The 23269-nt window shown below is 41.6% G+C and overlaps 2 long non-coding RNA genes across 2 annotated transcripts; one reads left to right on the forward strand and one right to left on the reverse strand.

Moving 5' to 3' along the window:
- On the forward strand, positions 1-22738 carry LOC142021331 (uncharacterized). Its single transcript, XR_012647664.1, has 4 exons — positions 1-150; positions 8909-8961; positions 17290-17388; positions 22708-22738. It is a non-coding gene; the product is annotated as an uncharacterized LOC142021331 (long non-coding RNA).
- On the reverse strand, positions 9689-14621 carry LOC142021137 (uncharacterized). The gene is made up of 4 exons (XR_012647601.1): positions 14557-14621; positions 13122-13259; positions 11698-11847; positions 9689-9773 (listed from the first exon to the last, which is right to left on the reverse strand). It is a non-coding gene; the product is annotated as an uncharacterized LOC142021137 (long non-coding RNA).
- Positions 22739-23269: the final 531 nt, after the last annotated feature.

A 23269-nucleotide genomic window follows, 5' to 3' on the forward strand; every position in this document is an offset into this window, starting at 1 on the left:
TTTCATCCTTCGCGGTATCGCACCTCTGGGACCTGTCACTAAAAAGAAATACAACATCTGGCGCCCGAACAGGGACACGGAGGTGAGAAGCGTCCATGCGGCGAGGAAGGTGTATCAATACCGGAGGGACCGAAGAGATTTCTAGACCAGGTGAGTCAGACCTTCGGGATTTGGGCAGGGTTAAGATGGGGAATTCTCCATCTTCTTACTCCTCTTATATTGAATTGCCTCAGACCTTATTGAGAAGCTCAGGAGTAAAAGTAAAACAAAGTACATTTCAGAAACTTTTTGATCTTATTTGTAAGCATTGTTACTGGTTTACCCCAAGTGGGAAAAATGCTTTGAATTTGAAACAGTGGAGATTGATTATGAAAGCCCTGCGTCGAGCGCACCAAAGAGGGGAAATTATCCCACTCCCCGTTTGGTCTCTTTGTAATCTTGTAGTCCGTGCCTTAGAGCCGTTGCAGTCTGGCTCTGAAGAGGGTTACCCCCTCTCTCCGGACTCCTTAGCGGAAACAGGAGCCGGACGCAGGGTCCCTAACGGAGACGGGACCTTATCGGAGGAATCAGGAGATTCTAGTGAGGAGGGCCAAGAGGATCAGCCTATTACAGGAGATAAAAAGACAGGGAACTTTGAACAGCAGAAAAATCATACTGCCCGTGAAACATCATCGGGCTTTTTCCCTGTTGTTAGTGTTTGTGTGGCTCGGCCGGAGCCCGATTTCCCTCCCCCCCCGCCTTCCCCGCTTTCACCGCCTACCAAGGAGGAAGGCCCCAATGGGGCTTTATCAGAGGAATCATGGTTGCAGCTCTGTAAGCAGAGAACTGCTTGTAAACTAAAAGAGAAAAAGGAATATTGGAGCAGTTGTATCTGGCTGTTAGAAACAGCTCCTTGGACAAAAACCCAGATTATAAGACCTTGAAGAAACTGCCCAAGTCTGAAAGCTTTAGTTCAAGTCCTTAACTCTTTGTGGTACAAAGTGTAGTTATGTAAACATTTATGTTGTGGTGTATGTGTATGTGTCATGGAGTTTTGTTCACATTAATTGTTTTGCTAACACGTGTTTGTGTCTTGTTATGGAGTTTTGTTCAATATTGTCTGTCTGTTTGTTTGTTTGTCCTGCTGGTGCATCCATAAGGAGGGGACGCCTTCCGATATGGACACCTTTCACTATAGGAATAAAAGATATAAATCCCTTTAGTGATACTTAAAAAGGTAATATCCAATAAAATGTCACTCTGGAAAATAAGCATGTGATTTGAGGTTCAGAGTAAGTGAGTAAGTCCTTAACTCTGAAGGGTCTGGAGAAAATTTAGAGTGAGTAGCCTGCAGAGTTTAGAAAGAACTGAGCATATTTGTAAATGGAATATTCCAATATGCAACCTGCCACCCCAAAGGGGGTAGAAAAGTATTCTTTTGTCTTTCAGAAACACAGAGAAAAGCTGGTAGTTACTGAAGAACAACCTAAACATCATGAATCTCTTTTTAAAATGAAGAATGTGGTTTTGTATTTTATGTTTGTGCTTATCTTATTAATAGCATTATCAAATTGTCTATGTTGGTAAGCTAAAATATATATGGGCTTATGAAAACAACATGGTCTGCATATTGCTGCCTTATTAAATGCCTTGGCTGGCACAGCAGCTAAAGCTGCAGACCTTTCCCCCCCTTGGGCCGCTTCACTGCTTCCCATTTTTATAGATTCCCAGTCTCCTATTGTAACCCTTATTGGTATTGCACTATTTTAAGATCAGGCCCTAAATTTAGAAGAAACTATTTAGAGACTGGATTAATGCCTTTTGCATTCTGAACACCTTTGGTGCTCCCCGGACGGCCGCCTGGTTGCACCCAAGGTCCTTTTCCTTTATTTTGCTTGCATGCACCACAGCCTGACTCATGTAAGCGAAGCAGGGAAATAATTACTGCTGTTTAAGCAAATTGGTTTGCTTCTAAATTCTCCTAAGTAGCCCAAACTATTGTCTGGCTTGCCCTGTCTGCCAAGCCCACGATATGGGCAAATCTGTAAAGACAGTTTTGGCAACCAGATTTCTGCCTTTAGGACTGTTCTTGAAGTTACAAATGAGCTTCATTCAGCTACCCAAATGTAAATCTTTTAAAAGTTGTGCTGGTTATTGTTTGTTTGTTCTCGGGATGGGTAGAGGAATGTCCATGCTGGAAAGCTGATACTGCATAGAACTCCACCTTAATTAAGGAACCCCTATGGAAGGTGGGAATGCCTAGTGAGTACCACCAGGCCACCCAGCAACCCCTAAGTAGAGGGCATGCGTTAGCCCAGCAAAAGAATAACACCCCGGCTGCACAGCTAAATAACCTGGCAGATGCAGCAGCCCAGATCTCTGCCACCCAAGTACATTGGAAACGTTTGTATCTATGGCTACAAGAGACCCTGGGGCATACAGGGAGTGATGAGCTGGTATGGCAAGCACATATCAGGGGGTGGCCTATCACCCACCAACAGGCTAGAGACCTGTTGCAAGCCTGTACTATCTGTGCTATAAACTTGAAAACACACAGCTGAAGGACAGCGATTTGCCAGACTAAGAGATGGAAAACACTATGGGCAACCTGGCAGGTTAATTACATTGGCCCACTTCCTACTACCAGGCACAGGTGTAAGCACCTCTTGACTGGAATGGAAGTTGTTTCAGAAATTGGTTTGCATACCCTGCCCCATTGGCAACAGGACTGTTCACAATTATGGGACTAAACTGCTTAACAGCAATTGTCCCAGCACCCCATGAAATCCAGTCTGACAACAGCTCACATTTTAAAAACAAACCCCCTATCCTCCAATTGCAGGCAACAAGCTGCTGTTTTTTCTCTGATGTTGCATGGAGTAGCTAGAAAAACAAAAAGGGGGAGATGAAGGAGTTTTGCCTTCTCCCTCCTACATGTTTCCCAGGCCTGGCTGGGCTCTTGGCATCTAGACGGAACACCTGCTCTCGTGTAGGCAAGCCGCCGGGAGCTGTGTTGTTTTGATTGGGTGTTTTTGAGAGTCCATGTTCAAGGACTGGGAGGATTGATGTGGCTTTTTTAGAGATAGAAGTGCTGAGCCAGTTATTGTAGCTGACTGCTTTTCTCATAATAATGTGCTCTCACTTGGTTATAAAAGCTGTGAGAATAATAAACTTAGGGCCTTCAGACTATAGAACTGTTGGCCCCCTGCTGTCTATGTTCGTCTTTGTCTTTCATCCTTCGCGGTATCGCACCTCTGGGACCTGTCACTAAAAAGAAATACAACAATCCGTGACCCTCAAGGTGTTAATTCATTTCCTGTGCACAGATATCACTTCTACCTCCTCCTTGATCTTGTCCATCGCTCTCTCCAGGTGTGCGATGAAGATAGTTGGCGATATGGGATCTCCTTGTCTTGTACCTCTAGTTGTTTTAAACCAATTTCTCAACTCCCCGCATGTTCTTACCGCTACCTCCACATTATCATTGATATTCTTCAACAACCGTATCAGTCTGCTATCCACTCTGTACGACTCCAACACCTCCCAAGTCACTTTCTGATCTATACTGTCTAATGCCTTTTGAAAATTGAGGAAGCAAGTGTATCCGTTCTTGTGTGTTTGTCAAGCTTTTCCCTCTATCAGTCTTAGTGCCAATATCTGCTGTATGGTACTTCTATCTTTTCTGAACCCCGCTTGCTTGTCTGCTATATGTTCTTCTATCTGCGATCTTAGTCTCTCAGTCAACATCATCATCAGCACCTTGCCTAGATGACTTGTTAGGGCAATCGTTCTGTAGTTCTTGTACTCCAGTGTACTTCCTTTCTTGGGTATTGTCACTAGCATGGACTTGTCCATTCCTTAGGAACCTTCTCTTCTTTCCATGCTATATTATATAGTCGGTGTATTTCCTGAATCATGCTTTCTCCACCGTATTTGATCATCTCTCCCATGATCTTATCATTTCCAGGGCTCTTGTAGTTCTTTAGTCGTTTCACTGCTTTTTCTACTTCCTCCTTTGAAATATCCATCTCGCTCTCGATGGTCGGGGGAGATCTCTCTTTCAATTCTTCTATCATTCTCTCTGAGACACTCGGGTCCAACTGTGCTTTATATAGATTGGTGCAATATCTTGTCCATTGCTGCACAATCTTCTCCCTGTTCATGAGCACCTCTTTGTTCTCATCTTTAATCGCCATCTGCTTCGATTGTCATTTCCTATTAATATTCCTGATGGTCTTATACACCTCCCTGGTCTTACATTCACCGTAATACCTCTCTATATCTTCACATTGCACCTCTAACCATTTCTCCTTATTCTTTCTGGTTGCTTTCCTTACCTCATTGCATTTCATCCTATATTGCTGTTCTGCCATCTCAGAGACATCTCTTCGGATCTTCAACACTCACTTCTCTTGAACCAGCTTCAGTGTCTCCTGGGTAATCCCACTTCATATTGATCTTTTCTTCTTCTGGAACAGTCTGCTCAATTGCCTCTTCTATAGCGTTGGCTATCCCTGCGAATCTCTTATCTAGGCCTTTCTCTGTGGCGATATTCTTAATCTTCTCTTCAAGCGCTGCTCTGTGTGCATTCCCTGTTTCTTCCTTGTGAGCCTTGCCATGTCTCTTCTTTTCCTAAACTCTCTTCTATTTTCTTTTGAGTTTTATCTTGATGTTTGTGATCGCTAGACTGGTCTGAATCTATATCCGCTCCTTGGAAAGTTCGGCACTGCTGTACTGATGTTATCCATCTTCTTCTTATCAAAATCGTATCTATCATGTTCTTGGACTTCCCATCATTTGATCGCCACATCCACTTCCTACAGTCCTTTTGTTGGAATCTCGTGTTGCAGATCATCATCTCATGCTCTGTGGTAAACTCTAGTAGTTTCTCACAGCATTCATTTCTTTCTCCATATCCAAACCTTCCCATGACTCTCTCCCAACCTTCATTATCTGTTCCAACCTTCACATTCTAATCTCCTTCGATGATCAACACCTCTCTCTTTGGTATGTCCTCCACCGTCTTTGTCAAGTCTTTATAGAATAGCCCAATCTCTTCCTCCGTACCAATCTAGCTGCATTGCCTTCTCAGTTGCTGAACTTTGTTCAGTCTTCTTAGCAGACTTCTTCTGAGTAGCTGCCAATGTATAGTATTGTTACATCATGGAAATGGTGTTGTCCAATTTTTTTTATTGTAAACTCTATTGGAGATTTGTGTGTGTGGAGTTCATCCTAAATAACATCAAAACATTGATCTAGAAATCAGGTGCGCAAATTTTGTGGGTGTCTCTTACTGGCTTAACTCCCAGGTAGGGTTGTAGTGAAAATTGTCCTCAAGCACAGGATCTGTGGCCCAATATGTTGGAAAGGTTACATAAAAGGAGAATTTGAATTTCTCTATTAAGTCTCTAGGGAAGGAGGTGGGAAGTCGTATTCCCTGCAAACTAAGCACTTATGTGGCCGCCCAGGAGATGTTCAGTTGCCGCCCAGCTGATGAGCAGAGCTCCCTCAGACAGCCACTGCAGGCCCTTGAGCAAAGAGGGTGGGGGCCCAGTTTCATGCCCTGGAGGGGCAGGAGTAGGAGTAGGAACCAAGTAGGAGGAGGAACCAAGAGCACTCAGTTCTCAGCACTGCCCAGCTTGTGGCGCCGGGCTCCCCTCCCCAACTCACAGGTGTGAAGCTGGAGCAGCACTGCTGCAGCATTTCAAAGGGGCGCAGAGCTCCAGGCCCTTTTGAAATGCCAGACCTGGGGACAACTGCCCCCTTTGCCCCCATCCCTTTGTCAGCAGGCCAGCCCACAGCACCCACAGCCAGCAGCATATATTTCTATTGGTGGTGCATATCTACACATGCCTTGGTGCACATAGCAAAATTTATTCCACCCACAGATAGTAAAACTTAGAGGAAACACTGGTGTGACTCACCAGGTAGGACAAATCCTGCTATGGAACATGTATGGTAGAGGATGGGCTGACTAAAGCTGTGAGAATAATGGATTTTTTTGGTTTTGGGGACATTCACATTTTCTTTAGCTTTTATATTTTTGGTATGTAAATAAAATTGAAGTCAATTTCAAAACAGAATAATTTTCAATGAAACATTAATTTTTAAAAATCTCAAAATTAAACTTTTAGATTCTTTCTGATTTTTATTTGACCCAACACAGTTGACTGAATTCAACATATATCTGTGAATATTTCACCTAAATCTGCCTCTTTAGCTGCGTTTTTAATATTTGCACTAGAGGAAAATTGGTACAATGTCTGATACTAATGACATATACCACGTCTTTGAGTTCAGCTTTGAGTTTCTGTGAGCTGCATCTCATTTATCTGATGTTGAGTTGCAAATCATGGAAGCCTATGCCATAATAAAATTGTTATTCTTTAAGATGCCACTGAACTCCTTGTTGTGGTATTTTATTTTGATCATCAGATCACTCAGGCCACACAAATGAAAATACTTAAGCTCTGTGTCTTGCAAAGGCATTTGAGAGTGACCAGTGCATGCTCATCTTGCTGCATTGCCTCTTTAACTCCCAAACCATTTTCAGGTTTTTCAGGCTTATTCAGGGTAGTTGCCACTGTATACTATTTGTACATCATGCAAATAGTAAGGGTGTTTTTATTGCAAATTCTGACAGAGATTTGAGTGTGGGAGGTTCATCTTAATGAACATCAAAACACTTACCTGGAAATAAAGAATGCAAATTTCGTGGGTCTCTCTCACTACCTCACCTGGCACGCAGGGTTGTATTGAAGCACAGGAGGTGTGCCCCAACATGTTGGAAGGGTTACTTGAGAGAGAATTTGAATTTGCATAGTAAGCCTCTAGGAAAGTAGAAGCGCCGGGTTGCACAAATCTCGCTGTGAAGTTATGTGTTTTGGACTATGTGTTGATCAGAGCTGTGAGAACAGCCAGTTTATGCATTTACTGGCCATTAAACATCATTTTAATTTCTCAGTGTTTCCCATTTTAATGAAATTTGAAGTAAGTTTCAAAAACAAAAATCATATTGGCCGTTTCTGCACATGCCACTTTCTTTGCAAGTGGTATGCTAATGAGGCACAAATGCAAATTCCCTGTGCCTCATTAGCATAAGGCCATGTGATTTGGAGTCCAGAAGACATTCTTCTGGACTCCAAAACAAACTGCAGAAGCGTGGCCCCTGGGGGGTCTTCCAGAAGGAACTCCTCCTTCCGGAGGCCCCTTCTTTCCGAAATTTCCCTGCCACAGCTGTTTTGCAAAGCCTCTTTGAGGGGAAATTGACCAACCCATGCCAGCTGGGACTCAGACAGCCTTGCTGCTTGAGCCCCCAGATGGCATGGGTTCATCTAAGTGTGCCAAGAAATTTCATCACTTCCCCCTCCAACACCACCCTCTGCACACGCAGCTCTGCAAAGAGCTGGAGAGAAGGGAAAGTGATTACATTTCCATGGCACATTTAGACAGTTCTTGTGGCACACTGGTTGAAAACCACTAGGCTACACAGCAGTGTTATTTTGAAATAAGCTATTCCAGAATAGCTCTTCTGGAATAATTTATTTCACAATAACACGGTTACATACAGGCCATTTCTACACAGGCCACTTTCTTTGAAAGTGGCATGGTAATACACGGCCCGAAATATGCTAATGAGGCGTGGATGCAAATTCCCTGTGCCTCATTAGCATAATGTCATGTGATTTGGAGTCCGGAATGCCGTTTTTAGGAAGACGGGGTCTCTGGAAGAAAGACTTCCTTCCGGAAGACCCCCTGGGGGCTGCACTTCTAAACAGCATTTTGGAGTAAGGAAGAACAGTCTTCTGGACTCCAAATCACGTGATATTATGCTAATGAGGCATGGGGAATTTGCATCCATGCCTCATTAGCATATTTCAGGCCATGTATTACCATGCCACTTTCGAAGAAAGTGGCCTGTGTAGAAACGGCCACAATGTGCATTTTAAAATAACACTTAGCTATTTCAAAATACATTGTCTACACACATAAAATAGAGCCATTGGAAGCACTATGGTTATTTCAAAATAAGCTCTATTCCCTGTCTTAAGAGCACCTATTTTGAAATAGCATTTTTGAAATAGATGCTGTTTCTTGTAGACTGAGATATACGCTCATTGGTCATGTCTACACCACGCCTCTCTTTTGGAAGGGGTATGTAAATACAGCAGATTAGAATGCTAATGAGGTGTTTGTGAATATTCAGTGCCTCATTTGCATGATAAAAGCCACTCGCCAAGTTGAAAGTGCTGCTTTTGAAATGTAAAATAGCCATGTAGATGAATTAGGAAGAAGGGTGCTTTCAAAAATGGGGCTTCCTTTTAAAGGAACGCTGTGTCGATGGCTAGTTTGCATTTTGAAAGCAGAACTTCTGATGTGGCGAGTGGCCGTCATTATACAAATGATGCATAATATTCATATTGGCACTGGATATTCATATCAGTGCCTCATTAGCATTTCTGATCTGCTGCATTTACATGGCCCTTCCAAAAGGGAGGGGCAGTGTAGATGCAGCTGTAGACGCTAGGTTAGTTATTTCAAACTAACAGCTGTTATTTCAAAATAACTTTGCTGTGTAGACCTACCCCAAATTCCCCACAAATCAAACATTATTAGGGAAATGCAAGAGGAATCTGTTATCTTGCTGGAAAAATTTAATTTGGAAATACAAATACCAACTAGAACAGAGGCTTCTTTTGAGAGCTTAACAGCAAGGGAGATAATTAATAGTGTGGTAATGCCAGACTTTTGGCAAAAGTAATTATATATGATTCTGTGAGAATGCAATGCAAGTAACTTGTTAGGGGGTGTTTTTTAACAAATGAACAATGGTCTTAAGAATTAAAAGGGGGAGAATTCAAGTAGAACTTGCTGTTATCTTTCTATGCACTCATCACCAGTCATTATATGTTGAATTTCACTCTTCCAGCACCCTCAGGACCTGACTAGTGCCAGACAAGAGAATTTGCGAGACAGAAGGAGGTCAGTATTTTCTAGCATGTTACCAAGACTTCCATTGCATACTGGGCTCTTGAAAGACATTGGGGTAAACTACAGCTAAATAACACCACAGAACACTGAGAGTCAAGACTGATGGCTGGAAACAAACTTTATGGGACCATGGAAAACTTGGCTAACTAAAATCATACTGAACGAGATTGCTCCAGAGTAGAGAGGTTCGACCTGTAGCTAAAATCCTGATATCGGAAAAGAAACTGGATGGAAGGTGGGACGTGAGTTGTTTTTTTGTCACGTGAACTCAAAATTATTTGCAGAGCTCCTTGGGCAGTCATGAAGACAAATGCACCTTACTTTTGGGAAGGAATTCAGCTAGTTGGACAATTACATACTTTACGAGGTGAACACTAATTATTCATCTTATGTTGAAAAAATTGTAGTCACACAGAACCTTAAAAGGGAGTTCCAGGAAATATTCTTTCTTATCTTACCAGAAATCTTGACATCTCCTGATCAGTTACACAAGTCTATTTTATTATACGTGTGAGATATGACACCACTTCAAAGTTAATATCAGGAAAAGCCAGAAAGTTACAATCTGGAGAATGGCTGAAAGTAAAATCAGGAACCCCTGTAATAATGTGATTTATACCAAATTGAGGGATAGTAAAGAAATGGAGAATGCTGAGGAATAAATAAAGCAAACCACGGTTATTTTGGGAGAAGGAGGGATTGTGACCCATTGCTGGTATTTGGAGACTGACTTAACTTCATATTTGTGGCTCTTCTTCTGCAGATGTATTCTTTAGGGAGTCATTATTTCCGACCTCGCCTAGCTGTAATATAACAAAGAAATAATAGGTTACATATATTTTTATTATGGGATGTTCAGGCAAGGTGGATATACTCTCAACCATCTTAATTTCATGCCCTCTCTCTTTCCTTTCATAGTATCAAACTGTCTTTGGAAATAATTGGCTTTGCTACCTCTGTAACAAAATTTAGATGCAGAGTACTCAAAACACAAAGGCTTGCCCTCCTCAAAATGGAGGGGTTAAAATGAAATTAAGTAAAATAACAAAGAAATAGCGTTGGCTTGTGTTCTTGTATACTTTGGGTCAATGTGGAAAAAAGGGGAAGAGAAGGGGAAAAGGCCAAGAATCCTGGAATTCTGTTACATAATTTTCGTGTTGATGAAAAACTGGACATTTTAAGAAAAGGAGCAAGGGGCTATGAAATCATAGCTACATCTACACTGCCACTCCCTTTCAGAAGGAGCATGCAAATACAGCTGATTGGAAACACAAATGAGGTGTGGATTTACATATCTTGCAGCTCATTTACATATTCCAATGGGATCTCGCTTCCAGAAGAGCAATTTTCTAACGCCAAAACAGCTGTGTGGATGGGGTTCGTTCGTAGGGAAACTCCGCTTTCGAAAGCTCCCTTCTTCCTGTTTTGGTCTTTTGAAAACAGCTTTTCCAGAAGCGAGATCCTGTGGGAGTATGCAAATGAGGCATGAGATAGTTAAATCTGCACCTTATTTGCCTTTCTGATTGGCCTCATTTGCACGGTGCTTCTGAAAGGGAGGGGCAGTGTAGACATAGATCAAGTGTTTAATAAACAGCCATTCTAAAAAAGTTTTGCAGGAAAACATTTACCATTACTACTCCCAAGGCACGCTCTAGTGCAAGCCTGCTGACAGGGTGTGGGGAGAGGGAAGAAGGGCAGTTGCACCAGAGCATGGAGCTCCCAGCCACCACTTCTGCTACTGTGGCAGCAGCTGGGAACTCCGGGCCCCTTTGAATTGCTACCCCACTCCTAGAACGCTGCTCCATGGGGCTCTGAATGCTAAGGGGGATGTGCCATGGTCTGAGTGCACTAAGGCTGGGTTGGCAACCAAACTAGCAAAAAGAGCCCTTTTTTTTTTTTTTACAATTTAGTAAAAAACTCAAAAATTCAAGAGCTGCAATGCATGTGAATACGCAACAGTCTTGAATAAATAAGTAACATCAAGCCATATGTTTTGTTGCCCGTGTTTTAAGAACAGCACACACACAATGATTTGCAATGTGATACATGTTTACTGCAGGACATTCACAAACTAATTACATATTCTATTTCTTCATACTTTACATGTATGTTTGTACCACTGCCTTCCTGACTTTCATTCCTGAACCTTTTTTCTCTCTGGAGGATGCTAGTAGGAGTTAGCCAATGTTTCGAGGTAACATATTGTTTGCTCTTGAGATATGAGTTGCTAATTTTGGGGGCTTTTAGACATTCCCCATTTGTCGAAAATAATCAAGTGGGCTTTGTTTTTTTTTTCACTTGGCAATTATAGCATTGGAAGTCACAAAGAAGTCCTTAAAGAGCCACACACGTCTCCAGAGCCATAGGTTGCAGCCCCCAGTACTAAGGGCTGACTGCCTGACGTCCTGCCCCTTCCTCCTAAGCCCAACCCCTTCCACCCATGCCCCACCCCTTCTGGAGCATGGAGCTGCCCCCCTCCCACTTTATCCCAGGGCTCACAGTGGCTATAAGCCCTGCTGATTTAATGGTAAGAATTCATATGGTGCCAAGATCAATCCTTTTCAAGTACAAATATACAGACTACAACATATTTCCAATCATTAGTAAGAAAGGCAGAGTGAATTACTTTTCCTAACACAAGAGTGCGAATATTTTGTTCTTTTTTGTGACATTCCTCAGAAATTCTTTTTCCAATCTTATTTGATTATCTGCAGTCATTGTACTCACGTAGCAAACAGCAGTGGCGTGTTGGAGGCCCCCCACATTTATAGTTAGCATATTGACCAGGACAATAATTGCTCCTATACTGACATATCCCTCGCTTCTTTAAACAGGGTTCATCGAAGAACAGAAACCAGATGTGCTCATCCAGTTTACCTTAGAAATGAGAGAGATCTTTAAAAACTCCTCAGTAATTAATATTATCCATCATTTATTTTAGTAACCACGATCACAGTGATGCTGGCATGAAGCACTGGCACAGATTCATGGAAATGGCTAGGAATGGTCCTTTGGTCAGTGATTTTCTCCAGGACTGTGTCCAGACCAATGGGGAAGGACTCTTTCCATTGCAGCCTCTTGAATAACCCTAAGCAATTCCTGCACTTTCTCAGTGATTGAAAATGTCAATGTTTTTCCTGATTCCATTCCTTATTATAGAGACAAATCATATAAATTCATCTGTCTTTCCTCAAAAGCCAATCATTTACTCCTCATATGGTTTTACCACCACATCATTTGGCTGACACCTTATTGGTATGGGTTGCCCACTGCAGTGTATGGAGATCCAGGTGTGGTCTCAGTATCATACATTTTGGGCATAGGTGAATGTATAACGCCTTGCTAGAACTGAGTCCCCACCCATATACCTCCTGGGGAAAGCACACCATGCCGTGCCCTTGCCACCATCACCTGGCTAAATCTGCAATATTTTTAGGAGAGAGATATTTCGGCTTGACCCCCAAAAGGTGACCAGGTGGCCTACTGGGCTAGAGAACTCCTACCAGGCATGGTTCAAGCTCACTTATGCTGTTATTCTGCGCTCTAGATGAGATTTCCCCTGAGTTTAATTTTCTCCAGGGCAGCTCTAGACAACTTGAAGGACCACTGCAGAAGAACCAGGAACAGATGTGTTTCTTTGGCCTTCCTGTTCATGTAGGGATTAAAAAACCCACCCAGAGAGATGATCCTTCCCATGGCTCTAGATGGAGGGAAGGAGTCTCCTCAGCATTTACATGAATTCACAAAATGATGGAAAGAGGCAGCCAGCCCATCAGCCTCTCTCTCCCCATCCCATAGAATCTGAGGGAAGAGAAAGGCATGGACCTCAAAAGAAAACTTCTGGTAAAGGATGGAGTTTGTCACAAGGAAGAAGAGGGCCACTTCACTTTGAATGGTTCCTTAGAAATGTATTATCTAGCTATGCTAAACTCTTCAGCTTTGTATTTAGCCTTGACACTATGTACCTCTCCCAGGGTTGGAGAATAGTTGAAGCTTGAAATCTTGTCTCTCACCAACACAAGTTCGTCCAATGAATTCTATTAAGTCACCCTCCTTGTCTTTCTAAGATGATGCTTAAGCAGTCTTAATGTATTATAAATGCACACTTTGGACACATGATATCAGTAAGCTGTACAATAGTTTGTACTTACACCTATCAGGGCAAGGCATGCAGCATTTTCGATTTTGATCACTTCCACACAATCCAGAAACCATCTCAGACCAGCATCTCTTTTGCCGATAGTTATAGCACTTCCCTTGTCTTTGCTCACATTTAACATCAGCAGTAACTAGCAAGTAGAAAAGAACTTTGAGAAATGGTAAAGATCTGTGAGACTGTTACAGTGAAGTGACAAAAACAACTCAGTAGAAAATAAGTTCTCATAAAGTTCCTGAGAAGCTCTCATGAAACCATATGCTGGACTTGGCTGTGCCTCTGTGAAAGCTGAGCTGCAAAGATTTCCTGACTTGTTCTCTTAAAGAAGTTATTTGGATTGAAGATACGTGATGAACTCTGAGTGTGGAATTCTAACAGAAATAAGTACTCTAGTCTTGTAGAGAGAGAGAGCGAGAGAGAGAGAGAGAGGCTTAATTTAGAATATCACCCTCTGTTAAGATAAATAAATTAGTTTATTGTTGTTTTTCAGTAGGCTGACCTGATTTCTAAAGTGATAAACTTTTGACCAGTTGAAAACTTTTTTCTTAGCGTGATCAGTGGCCATGTGCTAAGATATTAGGTTTGACCTAGTTGTTCCCCTGTGCACCTGTGATGTCTTCTTCCTTCCAATTGTGAATAGAAGGCAACAACAGAATTGTTAGGAAAGAAAATCATCAAGAAAGTTTTAAGGACGTCTTTCCCCTGGGAAACAAAAGCATAAAGTATGGCAATAGCATTCATAAAGTTGTGGTCTGTTCAGGGCAAGCAAAAAACCCTTGTTTGCCAAGAATGTTTTCCCCCAAACTTCCCCTAAAATGTTCACATACATTTCAGAAGATTAAAAAAAGAAACAAAATAAAAAAAATAAAACCAAACCTTTTCACATCCCTAATTAACACACACAGGATCCAGCTGGTTCTATTCAGCTCTAGCCTCACCAACCATTGAAGATGCGAAAGATATATAATAAAGATAATGATTTAAACTGCTCAATACCAAATAGCAGGAAATTTCCTTATCAGCAAATTGATTAGGTCCTTGTTAGTTCAATTTTGATTAAATTTGAACTGCTAAATGAGAAAGTAGAGACTAGAATGCCAACCCTTTCCAGTCCTCATTTGCCTTTTTAAAACGCTCTTGGTGACTGCACTTCTAGAATAACACAGTAGTGTTGAAAATATTGATAAACTCTGAACTGACTTTTACTCACATAATACTCCTATTATAGCTAGATAACATTTGAAAATCTATGTTATTGTAGCATTTTTATAACAAATATCAACAGAATTTGCAGTTAAACATAATCTCAATAAAAATAATAATTAGTTATGATGTAGCATCTTTTATGCACAGATCTCAATTAAGTCAATGAAACAGCATAGGGGTCAGTTTATGTTCACTGAACCAATTAGTCTTTGTTATAGACTTACCAACTGAAATCAAGGCCAGGGCGAAAATCAGTGAAATCATTCTGTCTGCTTCCCCACAATCCGTGCTCACAGGGCAGTACTCAACTTTCTTCTCATCCTGCTACTTATGAATATCAGTGAAGGCCACCTTGGCTTTCAAGCCAATCCAAATTCAGATAGTTTCAATTCAGTGTAAAGGAGGCAGTCTTTTGGAGACAAAACGTTAGCACAGTGTGCATGGCTCCAATAACAAAATATAGGAGTATAAGGGGATTTCTACCTGAGAGAGAGATCTAAAACCTGGCTTTTCTTATCATTCTCAACAAACCCATGAACAATAAATAATGTAGTTAGGTTTGAATATCAAATATGGCTGTGCCACTGAGGATATTAGGTGAATGAGCTGTGGAAAACTTGTTTCTGTTGTTTCCTAGATGTTGATAAACTGGCAGTGAAGAGCTCATTAGAAACCTGGATTAATAGACATGCCTTACTCCCCAGTACAGGCTCTTGACTAAATCCTGCATCCTTTACTGAGAGAAAAAGGATTTCAATGGGAATAACTGCTGAGGAAGGACGACAAGATTTGCCCCCTTGTGCTCTGTGTTTATTTTTCAGTAGCTTTTGTCCTTATGAAATTAGTTGAAGGGGTTAAACTTACTAAGGCTAAATTGTTTGCTGAATGTTTTATGCTATCCTCTTGGACAAAGATAAGAGAGAAATGCATATTGGCTGCTTTCTTTTGAGTCGGAGAGGCAGAGATACAATTTCTTCCTTGTCCATGTTTCTATGTTCTGTATCTTCTGTTAAAATTTGTTTCACATAAATGCACAAAGGAACACTGAGTACAAATTTAAGTGTCTGATCCATTGCCTGCAATATAGAAAAATATTGTGATGACCCAAGGGAATTTTTTATTAATGACTAACATTCAGATTTATCATCAGGCCTAAACATAGATGGTTTTCTTTTGCTGAATACCCAGTAGTAGAAAGAATTGGAATTTGAGCAATATTTCATATATTGTAAGTGTGAGAGAGACAAAACCAGAAATGGGCAGACTGAAATAGGAAAATGTACAACTTATCTTCCATGATTTAAGAATCAGTAAGTAAGTGTGTGAGAGAGCTGAGATACGGAGGCCAGAAACTGAAACCAGAATAGCACAGCTAATATTCAGAATGGTTAAGAACAATACCAGTCCACCCTATGGGAGAAATCTGAACCTCGTGAAAGTCAGTGCCATTTTTACTATTGGCTTCATTAGAACCAGTATTTCACCCTGAAACACTTTTAAATAACTCCCTGAGATAAGTAAAAGATTGATGATGTAAAAAATACAAAGTGTTCCACAGAGAGCGCCATGAGATCCAAGTGTTCCATGACTGGAAAAAGTTTGGGAACTGCTAGTACACACCATAGAAACCCCTACACTATCACAGCATCCTACACCCAGTGCATGTGCTTCCCCAGTTCTCCTGTAAGATAGGGGTGTCATTAGTCTCATGGTGAAACTGAGGCACAAGGAACCACATTTATAAAAGCACATAGTCACCTAAATATGCAGGTTGGGGGGTGAATGGCATTTATAAAAGTGAGGAAGTGAATTAGGTGAGTATATCCCAAGTGCCACATCTACACTTAGTAAAAACTTCAAAATGGCCATGCTAATAGCCAAATCGAAGAATACTAATGAGGCGCTGAAATGCATATTCAGCACCTCATTAGCATGCCAGCGGCCACGGCACTTCGAAAGTGCCGCGGTTCGCTCCCGCGTGGCTCGTCTATACCGGGGTCCTTTTTGAAAGGGCCCCACCAACATCAAAATCCTCTTATTCCTAGGATGTAGGTAAAGTGTTGCTGTGTATAATTATTTGCACCCTCCTTCTGTGATGCTGCAGCTGTGAGTTAGTCTTCCAGACTCCCTAACCACTGAGCTATGGGATAAACTGGGGCAGGTCTCTCTCACCTTCTCTCCTATTGGTAGTCCACTGTGTATAAAATACTTAAATCTTCAGTGGGTGAGTGAGGAAAACTGCACAGACTACTAGTTAGGGCACTTTCTGGGAAGGTGGGAGACCCAAGTTAGGGTCCCTACTCCAATGAATAGCCAAGTATTTTATTTTTAAAAAATGGAAAAGATTCAAGAGGAGAGATTGGCAAAGATCCACTGCCAGAGCCAGGACAAATGCCATAATGGTGAGAGACTGAGGCCAAGTTCCTATTCCAACTCAGACAGAGCTGAAGGTTTGACCGTGGGCCACCTGCATCCTGCGTAAATGCCATCAGACATAATGGGGGTAGCACTACCTTTGCCTCCAGCTGTGTTTTGTGTGTGTTCTAGTCCATTATATGTGCTTCCCAGCATGCCCACTGATTGGATGCCACTGGTGAATTAAGCAGGGGAACACCACATTTGTGAATCCCACCAGAGCTTAGGGACTGAGCAGCTAAATGGGAATGTGGGTGCTAGGTAGTTTAGGTGCTTACAGGGGAGGTGGCAGCTGGGCAGGGGTTTTGAGAATGTTGATTTGGGATTTGGATAGCTAAGGTAGCAGTTATACACTGGAATCCCTTGTGAATCTAGCTCTACACACCTATGTAGGCACCAAAGTACCTTTGTAAATCTGCCCCAGAGAGATTAAGGGATTTGTCCAACATCTCTATGTCTGAAGCAGATCTAGGGACAAAACTGAGACTACCTGAGTCCCAGTCCAGTACCTTACCCATAACATCCTTCTTCCTTCCTTACAGAAGGTATCGCCATTACCAGAAGCTGAGGGGGAAGCACACGGAGGTGATTTACGTGGACCGGCTGTCCCTGTTTCCCCATATCCCATGGTATCCAGTCTGGTAAGAACAAAAAATGTAATCAGAGACCTGATAGACTCAGTATCTGTAAAGCACATTCCATCATATTAATCTTTTACTAGGTATAAAAATGTATCCTTGTCATCTTTCTTCCTGAACTGGAATTAACTTAGCAATCTATTACACAATGGAGGCCGATGACATCTGAAGGGGTGTTAGGGACCTAGATACTGGTACAGTCAGAGCCAATTTATAGCAGTGAGTGAAATTACAGCATATCTAATTCCAAACCAAGTAGGCAGTGTATGCCAGCGGTTCTGAAGAGAACATTCAGAATGAAAACCGGGCTCTATATCCGTTGCTTTCTTTTCTTCAACCTGCCAGCTTCAAAGAGGAGCCTGGTTATTGATGTCTCCTTGCCTCTTGACAAGTTTCTCTATCTTTCTCAGTTAGTACTGTAGAACAAATGACAGAGTTCACTTGTGATGTGGGGTGAGTAGGAGAAAACAAATGAATGGAGAAGCAGTTTAAAAATGGGCCCATATCCAAGGGTATATTTTTTTCAGTGTTTCTCTATCTGAATGTGTGTATCGAATTTAGGATTTTCTTCAAGGAGAGGTGAGATTGGAAGTGGGGGAGGGAGAATCAACTTCATGCAGTAAGAACCACAAAAGGTGAAATGTTTATGGTGGTTTACACTTAATTTTATTCATTTTTGGAACAGGTTTTGGCACATTGAACTTCATTAGACTAACACTGGCTTCAGACTAGTGTCAGCGAAATATGAATCTGGCGCCAATTGGCTCTTGCTCTGGAGTTTACATTCTGCAATTAATAGAAATGGTGGTGCAAGCTGAGAGTCAGAAAATGAACATAAAACTTTCAGTGGACTCCATTTCATTTCACAGTTAAACTACTGTGGATTGCATAAATGTAAATCTGCCACTGTAATCTGTAAACATGGACAAAATCATTGAAAAGTAAAGAAGTAAGTAAGTATAAAAAGCAGAACATGTCAATTAAGAGCTAGTTAACTGATAAGCAGTAATGAATTGTAATGAATAAACAGCAAAATGTTGACCAGCTAGCTTGGCAAATATAAAAAGTGCGAATAAATCAAACTGTATTTAAAATAAAAATAGATAAAACAGTTTTAGTAAATCTTATTCCAAAACTCCTCAAATCCAGCAAATAAAATGTCCAAGAACTCCATCCGTACTGGGATATCATAAACATTTCCTTAAAAGAATTTTTTGTTCATCTGTTGAGCTACTTAGGAATCCAGGTACATGAATTTAAATGTTCCTACTGTGCTCTTAGTTCTGTCACTCGGCATATATAAAGCAAATATCCCATCTATTTAGGTGTCCTTGTTAGTAGCAGACATGCATGAATACACCCTTAAATCAGCATAAAGTATCAAAATTGCTGCAGACTAAAATAGAATAAAATCTATTCTATTTTGTTATGGATACTTGTGGATTCCAATAACGAAGGCAGAAAGGATTGTATAGCAGCATAAGTATCAGATTTGGAAATATCTAGATTTCCTGAAAGTACAGGTTTTAATTTCCTGAATCATGGAATTTCAAAATGGTCTATTAAAAAGGTTTGGCTCTTCCTCTGGTGTCTCTAGTTCTCGCCACTGTCAGAAAAAGCTCCTGGAGCAGCTATTTGTCAATCATTTATGTCAGTTTCAATGTTCCTTCTTTGGACATTGGTTGTATGAATTTCTCTCATTAGCTTTCTCCAGGAAGGACTGAGCAGACAAAAAGGAGGAGTGAATTACTCATTAAAAGGTGCCTGTTACAGAATGTGTCAACAGCATCTTATTATTTCCGTTTCTTCTTTTTAATCAAAAAAGCTAAAGTTGATTATGAAGCATAGATCAAATAGAACATTTCAGCTGGTGCTAATTAGCCAAACTGAAGCAATCATTTCCGGGTATGACTTTCAGTGTGCAAAAGGCTGGCGAAACAGCTGCTTTTTTCTCATGTCCATTTTCTCATGTCCAGGGCCATGTCCATTTTGTGGAGCCATTGTCTTTCCCAAGCACTGTGGGCGTGGCCCCAAATCCAACTAGACATATGCAGCTGGCCTGTGCCAGCTCCTTCCTTGCAGGATCCTTGAGCCCAAGCCCAAATGTTCACACTGCAGTTAAACAGACCCTTAACTTAAGCCCTATGTGCCTGAGTAACTGCACAGGCCAGCTCTGGGTTTTTAATTGTAGTATAGTCAGAGTCAAAAAGGCTTATTCCAAAGGCCATTGAAGTCTTTAACATCAGTGAATCTTTGGTGTTGGTTCTAACTTCACATGCAAAATGGAAGCCAAATAAATATAATCTGGTTTATAACAACTTTGCAAGAGCAATTGATTACAGGCTTCTGCTCTATTTTGCATCTTATGTTATTCAGAAGGTGATTTATTGTATTAACAATAGGAATGTTGGTTCACAGACTGGAAATTAAGAACTGGTTTCTCTGTGATGGAGGTAGCAGCTGATAACGAATTAACAGCAGCTGGCTGAGCATTTGGAAAAACGTGAGAAACTTTTTCATTAACTGAAAGCTGCTGAGCTGAAAAAAGAAAACGAGACTGGAGCCACCAAGTACACAAACAAATAAATGGGAGAGGGAGAATACTTGTCTCCAGGCCATCTCTCTTCCTATGCGGAGGAATAGCCTACCATGCACTTCATCCTGTCTTCCTTGGGAATTCCCAAGAGTCGGGGGGGTTTGCCACTTACCCTGGGAGACTGTTCCATGTCAGAATGTATTTCACAGCACGATATTTAGCTTTCTTAATTTTGTCCTGTACTCCTAGCTATATTCTGGTGTGTAACACAGTAATAACCTCCTGTTAAATATTTGGGACTCTCTCATCACCCTCTCATCATCCTCTAGTCATGCCATAACGAACTGAGCTTTTTTTAATCTTTACTCCTTTAGCCCCTTATCCTCTAATCAGTATTCTTCAAAATCCTTCCAGTTTGTTGCTTCTTTCAAGCAATGTGGCATGCACAATACTCCAGATGTGATCACATCAGACTCAGGGAACAGGAGGAATTATTCAAAAGGGAAAATTCAAAATGTCCTTTATTTTCTTCTATGTTTATTAGTGTTCCTTTGCTAGTTACCCTCATTGATTAAAAGATGTAGCGATACTGTGGACACAATATTTTGTGTGTGCACTCAATGGTGTGGCTGTGATGAGAGGTGTACATAACAGAAGCAGAACTTATCATTCATGGAATAATTTAAGGATTTGTTTCCAATATTGTGTTGATTCATAGTCCTATTCTGTCACGGGTGAATTTCAGCCCTGTGCAGTGAGCCAGCACAAACCCTGTCTATCGCTGACATCCCTCTTAACCTTTATTTAGTTCTGGTCCCTCTGCATGGGTGAAGTTCACGCCATGAATATCATGTGTCTGTGTTGATGTGTCTGCTCTTTTCTCTTTTACATAGAAATGATTACTTCCAATTAGAAACCAAGTAGGACCCCCCTCCCCAAACAAACCAGCACCCGACGCCAACTTCAACCCACTTCCTAAAAGGCTTAGAAAACCTCTGGTCTCTTAGAATCAGAGGCTCCTAGGGCTGGAAGAGATCTCAGGAGGTCATCAAGTCCAGCTCCCGGCCCAAAGCAGGACCAACTCTAACTAAATCATCCCAGTCAGGAATTTGTCAAGCTGGGGACTTAAAATCTTCTAGAGATCAAGATTCCACCACCTCTTGAGGAAATTCATTCCAGTGCTTTATCATCCTCTTGATACCATCACTTGGGATGGTGTTGGCAGCTTAAAACCCAGACCAAATTAGGGCAGCATGGAGCTGCACTGCCTGAGGTGCAGAGATAGGACTAATTCTGAGTCAGGCTGGCAGTTCAGTCCCTGCTTTCTCCCTGCACCATGAAGGAAGTGAACTGTGTTGCAAGCCTCTTTCCTGGCACCGCTTAGTTCCCCTTTATGCCAGCTGAGCTTGCTGGTGAAAGCATTGGGGGAGGAGAATTAGTTCACAATAAGGCATCCATCCACTCCCACCAACCTACGCAGAAGAATGAGTAGAAGCCTAGAGGCAGCTGTTTTCCCTCTTTACGTGGGCTGGCCATGTGGATAAGCAATGCAGAGGACAGGATATGTCCTCTCAGTCCCCCATGTGGCTGCCCTAGGTAGTTCACAGCTTAGGCTTTGGTAAATGAAGTTCTGCAGTAGTTCTACAAATCAAACCAAGCAAAAATCAAACCATATACTTGGTGGGGGGAACCCCAAGGAATTGAAGAGGCTGCTGGAGAAGCAAAAAGCATCAAGTGCACCCCCAATATGCAAACCAGGAGGTAGATTTCAAACCTATAATCATTTTAAGGAGCCGTGGCTCAGTGTGCCAGCTTGTTAACCTTCTGAAGGGGAAGAGAGATGATGTCTGAGAAAATGTGTCTGGAAACAGTAAAATCCTTTGATCAGATACCTGAGAAACACACTGGGATCTGGAAAAGACAGTATGACTCCTTCTGAGAAGCCAGGGGGATAGCTGAAGAAGTAGGTCTTACCTATGAAAGCTCGTAGCCTAGTAAATATGGTAGTTTCCAGTGTGCTATAGGACTGTTTGTTAATTTAATACAGTGGCAGATGATGTGGCTGAGGGAGACAATAAGTCATTGGCGGTTAGGTGGAAAGCAAACCCACTCTGCGCTTACCCAACAGCAGCTCCTGTCCCACAGGGCTGGGTCTGAATCCCTGCTGTGCGCATTGCAAGCTGGCATGTGGGATTGCAGCATCATTCAGGTCTGCTTGGCTGTTTTCCAGTCATGAATCAGGAGTACCAGGCCAAATTTGAGTGAATGGCACCAGAACAAGATGGATGGGGTCAAGTTTCCTGGAGCTGGGAGCCAGGCCCAGTTCCATGGGACAGGACAGGAGCTACTGCTTCTTGGTGAAATGGGGTGAGACTTGATCCTCAGAGCCCCAGATGAAAAATATATGAAAAAGTACCACAAAGCTCACAGGAGTTCTTCATCTCCTCTCAAAATAGGTACTGCCTCTTGAGGAGGTGGAGTACCTCCACCAACTGGAGACGCTCTCCTTTAAGCATAGGTAGCATCTTCACTACGCCAATGCAGCCACTGAGCGCTGTGTATAGACGAAACCTGGTGGTTTTAAGTAGAGACATACCAGCTCATCCAACCCTTATTCACCTCAGTAGTTCCATCAACATCAAGGATGGTAGAACTGAGTCTTTTAAATGTGAAATTGAAATATTATATTACAGTATCTCACTGTTATCAAACTTGTAAAAAGAATGTTTTCCTGATCAAATTGAAAACAAACATTTTGAAAGTATTTTCTATGTTTTTGTTTACAGTGGTGTAATTGCATATGTCCCAGGATAGTGAGAGAAGGCAGGTAGGATAACACCTTTTAATGGAACACATTGTTTCTCTATTTTTGTCTGTAATGAATTATAGTTCCGTATCTGTTAAACTGCTCCCAATGATATTTGATTAGTTGGATGTATGAAATAGACAATTACTTCTTAAGTATTATTGCTCTCCTCTGCAATTGGGAAGCTTTCAAATATTTTAAGGACATGTTAGTTTTTCATCTGTATTGCAAATGTGCCATATCTTAAGATACTGAACACACATATAGAAAATTATTTGCTGGGGAGAATATGAATTTTCCTAGCCCAAAAGCCTAAATAACAATTTGCAATATACTCCAGGAGATGGAGCTTTAGTTTTTGTTTGTATGTCCTCCTTCAGTGATAAAACAGAAAAAGCAGTCCTGTAACATTTTAAAGACTAAAAAAGTAATTTATTAGGTGATGAGCTTCTGTGGGACAGACCCACTTCTTCAGATCTAGCGAGTGCAGAATTTTCCAGATCTGAAGAAGTGGGTTTGTCCCATGAAAGCCCATCACCTAA

This window comes from Carettochelys insculpta, chromosome 15 (genome assembly GCF_033958435.1).
Source record: "Carettochelys insculpta isolate YL-2023 chromosome 15, ASM3395843v1, whole genome shotgun sequence".
Classification (NCBI taxonomy): domain Eukaryota; kingdom Metazoa; phylum Chordata; order Testudines; family Carettochelyidae; genus Carettochelys; species Carettochelys insculpta.